Consider the following 6,475-nt stretch of genomic DNA (forward strand, 5'->3'; position numbering starts at 1 on the left):
TCTATAAGGCAATCAGCCTAGATATTTCTACTCTTTACCCAAGATGCCTCTGACAAGGGGTAGCCCTTCCACTTGATTAAGTACTGGAGTTGTCTCCTGTGCCACCTCAAATCAAGGATGTGTTGCACTTCCTAATGGGTTTGGCCCCCTATGACCACAGGGCCTGGGGGCTCCTGGGGCAATGGTCTCAGAGTGGATCCGACCACGGGTTTTAAGTGGCTACTATGGAATATGGGTGTATCTTCCCTAGCAGTCGGGGCAGTTTCAGTTGCACTGAGACTGGGTTAATGATCTTTACTATGGGGAATGGTCCCATAAACTTTGGTCCCAGTTTCATGCTAGGAGTCTTAACCTCAAATATTTTGTGGAGCTCGGTGTTTATCTGCCTGTTTCTTATAGGTTTGTGCTGCTTTAGCTAGGGCTTTTTTGACATTCTCCCAGGTTAGCAGTGCCCATCTCACTGTGAAAGCCTCCTTTTCCCATGCGGCCCATCGTCTCTCTATATCTGTGAGCTTGCAGGAGGTATAGGCGCAGGGTTGTAAGTTTCCTTGTTTGTTTCTTCGGAGTAGCACCATTCCCACTGCGATGTCGCTGGCATCTGCTTGGATCATGAAAGGTCAGGATGCTTCCGCACCGGTTTCTTTGCAAACATTTCTTTTAGTGTCTCGAATGCCTTTTGGCAGGTTAGGTCCCACTGTAGAGGTTGTCCCGGGTGAGGCTTTGTTCCTGGGCTCCCTGTCTTTAAGAGGTCTGTCATGGGTTTGGCAATCTTCACAAAGGAGGGGATGAATTGCCTATAAAAGTTCGTGAACCCTAGGAAGCTTTGTAGCTGTCTGTGGGTGCGAGGGCGTTGCCAGCCTAGAACGGCTTGTACTTTGACTGGGTCAATCTCTATTCCCTCGTTCAACACTCGGTAACCCAGGTAGTCTAGTCGTGCATGGTGGAATTCACATTTTGATAGCTTGACGTGCAGGTTGGCTGACAGATGTTTTTCCAGTACCTGTCGGACTAGGGCTATGTGGTCATTCATAGTCTCTGTGTAGATGAGGATGTCACCAGCTAGATGAGGACCCTTTGTAGAGGTGCTCATGGAGCACCTCATTCATTAACTGCATGAACACTGCTGGGGCTTCCTGCAGTCCAAAAGGAATCACTTTGAATTGGAAGCTCCCTGGGGGGCAGTTGAATGCTGTTTTCCACTCATCTCCTTCCTTGATCCGTATTTGGTAGTACGCCTTTCTGAGATCTAATTTGATGAAGACTTTTCCCTTGGCCAAGTGTAATAGCATGTCCTTCATGAGGGGAAGAGGGTATAGGTTGTGTACGCACACCACATTGATTCCTCTAAAGTCCACACACAGTTTCATGGTTCCATCTTTTTTCTCTTTGAAGAGGACTGAAGCCACGACTCGTGGCTTGGCTGGCTCGATGAACCCTCATGCTAGGTTTTTGTCATGTATTTGCCCATTTCTTCCATTCCACAGGGCGTCATGGCGTACAGTTTGGGTTTGGGTAGTTTTGCCCCAAAAATAAACCCTCCCCAAAAATATTGCAACACAGCAACAGCCATGAGGTAGCCACACTCACCTCCTCCTGCACCTCAAAAATAATAAGACCTCCCCAGAAATAAGGCCAAGTGCTTATTTCAGGGGTCAAAAGAAAATAAGATCCTGTCTAATTTTTGGGAAAACACAGTCCTTCTGAATTTAGCACTATACAATTTATTTCTAAATAACCCTAAATAGTTCTGTGAATATTTTGACAGATTTGTTAGTGCAAAAAATGTATAGTAAACAAGAGAGAGAAATGGACTTGGAAAATCTTAACTAGGTTAGACAGCTAAACAGCCTTCAGAATTATGATTGTTATAAACATCCAGGAGGGCAAAGGAACTGAACTCTGATGTGAAAGCTTGTTGCAAGTCCACACAATTTGATCTGCTGCTAAGACCAGCTGTATCATTTGTTCAGTCTTCAAGGCCAATTTTAACACGGGGCAGAAATGTGAGATGCTGTTAAGCTACATATGCCCATAATAATATAAGTCCTCCAAAAAGGAGCAAGAAGGGGAGTGTGTTCTGTAAGCCATCTTAGTGGGATTTCATACCGTATATGCTTTACACAGAGGGGATAGATTAATTATTTGATTTTTATCCTACATTTACTGTAGTTTGGGGTGTCAAACTTGCATTGTCATGGAGTTGTCTCATGACTTTTTTCCCCTTCAGTAAACTGGGTGTGGATGTTTCCAGCCCGTGATGTATCTAGCCCGCGGGCCGCAAGTTTGATACCCCTCCTGTAGTTTATAAATAATTCAGCTAATATTCCTTCTTCCACCAATTTCCCCAAATAGCTCTCTGAGAGAGAGAGAGAGTGATTGACCTAAAGTCAACCACTTGGTTTTTCATGCCTATGGCAGAACTAGGACTCATGGTCACCTGGTATTTAAGCCTGATGTCTTAATCACTGGACCAAACTGAAGTTACAAGATGCTAATGCAACGAATATAGGAATTCATGCGTGAACATTATAGCATAACTTTTGGGGCTCAATAAGGAAGAGCATTCTGCTTCCAGGCAGGAAATCAACCACAATAAGTAATGTGAGACAGTGTGTCCAACAATAAATCTCCTGGCATTCTTGTACCATTTTGCTTTTAAAGGTTCTTTTACTTAAGAATATAAGTAAGAAGTCACTGTGCTGCAACATCACCTTGAAGGATGTATTTTACTTCCATGAAAGTTTCTAGACCTCCTGTAGATTCCAGAGGTCCCGTCAGAAATAAAAATAGAAAACAGCTGCAGTCTAGTTCTTTGTTTGAAAAAGTGTTGGAGGAGGGTGGGGAATGAGAAACAAAGTTAGTAAAGATTATCCTAAGAGGCTTGAGGGGGTGTTGGGGAGAAACCTCATTGGTCTTCCTTCTATAGATACATGTTTTGTCATTGAATGTGGGAGCCTTTTGTGAACATATTTATTAAATGCTCTCAAAATTCCAAATATGACCATCAGCCAGAAAACATGGAAACTTCAGACACAAATTCTACATTTTAGGGCTGATGAAGCTTTGAAAAATATTCAGAAGTGCTTCAGATCTTATAGGAACACATGTCCATTTGCTGTCATTAAATACATCTATTGCTTTACTCAAGTTGACACCTTAACATTTTAAATTCTGTCTGAAAGCAAAATAGCAACTAAGAAACTCAAGCATAATGGTTATAGTTTAATTATATTTGATAGCTGATTAATACAGAATGGAATAAAAATGTTCCATTCAGAATCTTGCCTGGTGTGATTTGACGGCTTATGTGACTCAGACAGGTAGCCATGTAAGTTTTATAAAGAACAAACAATTCACTATGTCAACCGACTAGGTTTCATAAAGATGGGTTATTAAAATAAAAGTTGTTTCTCTATACAGTACTGTAACAAGCATTAGCATTTCATGATTCCTCATCATAATATTGTATAAGCAGGCTGGTTAACATACCATAGTTAACATACTTCATGGCTGCTGCTGCGGTGCAATTTTTTGGGGGGGAGGTCTTATTTTCGGGAGAGGGTTTATTTTAGCCCGATTGGGCTTATTAACTGGGGAGGTCTTATTTTCAAGGAAACAGGGTATTTCTTAAAGCAGTATGGAAACTATAGCTGAAGCTTGTTATAAACCACTGGAGGCACATTTGAATTATAGTAGGATAGTTAATAAATAAATATGTGGGTCAGGTAATATATTATATTATGTTTAAGAATACTTTTGGAAAAAATGGTATTAATAAATTATGTAATAATCATTGTAAATTATTTTTACAGTCATTAAATGAAGACACTTTAGGATTAAAGTATTTCTTCCTCACATCTATCATTCAACTGCTGTCTTTTCCCCATCCTTAAATAAGGTGTAGTTCTTCAAATTTCTTGTTCAGGAAGCCAACATCACATAAAACTAATAGAGATTTACTCTTCTTCTCCAAGAGGTCAACTCCTTAATTAAGACTCTTTCTGCTGCCTTTTTTCCTATGTCTGTTTCATTGCTACATTATTCTTTTTCACTGAATATTTTGTCACATTGTGCTGTGCTGTGGGAGCTGGGGTTTGTACAAAATGACGAGATACAATATTTTAAGGCAAAGAAAATATTATGATTGAAGTTTGAGGGGGCACTTCCAAAAAAGCAATCTGTCATCAATTAAAGATAGTATTACTGTGAGTGCTATAGATAAACAGAATATGGCTTTTTATAGTTTCCCTCGTTCTTAATAAACAAACTGTCTTTTTACAGAATTTCCCATTCGTGTGGATGTCAGGGGAATATCCCCTATCAAAGATTAAGCATAGATGTAGCATATTACGTGCCTTCAAGTCAGTCTTGACTCCTGGTGACAGCCTAGACTAGATCATACAGTTTTCTTGGCAATATGTTTCTTTGCCTCCTTTCCAGCATTGAGAAAAGCGACAGGCCCAAGGTTCCTCAGCTGGGACAAGAACTCAGACTCCCAGGTTCTGGCTTGAGAGTTCTTAATGACTACCAAGGCTTGTTTTTCCAAAAGGGGAGGAGATGTATTTTATTATGTGAAAATTGATTAAGTTTAAGATGAATTTGTGTAGCCTGTACAGTAGAATAGCAAGGAACAGCTATTAATAAGATCTCACTGTTTAAAAGTAAGGTGAAAATAACTTGAAATATATCTGACGGCCCCTCTGGCAGGTTTTTTCTAAAGTTGCAACACCCTGATCCCAAAAAGCCCCTATTATGCCGGGATTGGCAGGAAAAGGTAGCAAGTTTGAGAAAAGTTGTTTTCTCTATTCCTCCCATTTTGGGATATGCGAGGAGCTAAATGGTTCACCTATTTATTTAGCAAAGACAGTGTGGTCAGAAAGCAAAGGGAAATGGTTAAAAGTGAATCAAAGCCTAATCTTAGCATTTGGTTCTACCTAATTTTGTGTCTTCCAATCCAATTGTTCTCTTTGTTTAAAAAAGACAAAAATAAGGAAAAGAAAAAAAACGGCTGCATTATTTTCTTTTTACCAGTAAAGGGAGCAAGAACATCACATAAGAATTTCAGTAGCCTTCTGCCCTCTACTGACAAAAGAAAGGATTACAGCAAATGTTTTGTGGGAGGATTTTTGCTGCTGTTTTTATTAAAGCACCTACAAAAATAATAAAATACCTTTCACAAGTGTTACAAATAATGGATGCCATACTGATTAGACTTATTTAGATGAATGGAGAAATGAAAGTGAATGGAAATGATGAAGCCTAGAACTCTTCAATAAGAGAGTTCTTAAGTCAGTACTTCTTTGGGTCAAACAGCTCTTCATAAAAGCTGAATGTGAAGAGTGTTGTAGAAGCTGTGTGGAAGTCATAGATAGAGTACATGCTGATTCCTTGAAACAGAATCAGCTTATTGCCATAAATACAGGAAGCCAACAATTGGTGTTAATTTTCAATTGTGACAATTTTGGAATATATAGCACCTTTGGTTTGATGGACAGTTTTAGGACCTAAATATATTAAAACTCTGAAATGTCTGAAAAAATATGTAATGGAATGTGAAGGGAAAAAAACCTTAACCCTTTTTTCCTATGTCAAAATTACTTTGTGGGAAAATCCAGCTTTAAAATTTGGAAAAAAAACATGGTGGAATGGTAAAATTGGATGGAAGCGAGGATGTGACTTTGGACCAGCTGATAGAAGATGAAGATAATTTTCAACATACTTTGTGTTAAGAGATAAATATCATTTATCAGGTATACCCAAAAAGCAATATTTACAATTACAACAATGTTTGTTAATAACATTGTTTGGACTAGCAGCATTTCAGCAACACTTCTGAGATATCTGAGATAGTGAATTAACTTGTTAAATCCTTTAAAACTGAAAAAAGGTTATTAATTTTTATATATATTTGGTATCTATAAATCAGTTTGATGTGCACATGTTAAGAAATGGGATAAAGAATGAGAACGTTCTATATTGTCAAATAAATGGGAGAGTGTCTTAATCTCTACAGCAAGAGTGTCAATGTACCTCAAATTACAATTTATTCAACAAAAAATAATATTTAGAATTTATTGGACTGATTTATGCTTGCATGGAAAAGGCCTATCAAAACCAGCAATTTTGTTGGAGATGTAATAACGCAATGCTTCTTTAAAATGTTTTACAATGTCATATACTTACCAAGTTTTTGAAGAAAATAGTGGATTATATAAATATGATTGTGTAATAAAAGTTAAATTCTCAAGAGGATACTATACTATAGAATTACATGCTTAGCATTTGGAATTGGATAACTGGACAATGTAAATGGGATCTCCATGCTGTTACCCTGTCCAAAAGACTGATATTGTAGCATTGGAAAGAGAAGTGAAGACCTGATTGTACTTACTACCTTTGAGCAGATTGCCTATAGACATAGACTGCCTATAGACAAGTATAATAAAATATGGGATTCATTAATATAAAATACAGA

The sequence above is a fragment of the Natrix helvetica genome (genome assembly GCF_964273705.1).
Source record: "Natrix helvetica genome assembly, chromosome: 2".
Lineage (NCBI taxonomy): Eukaryota > Metazoa > Chordata > Lepidosauria > Squamata > Natricidae > Natrix > Natrix helvetica.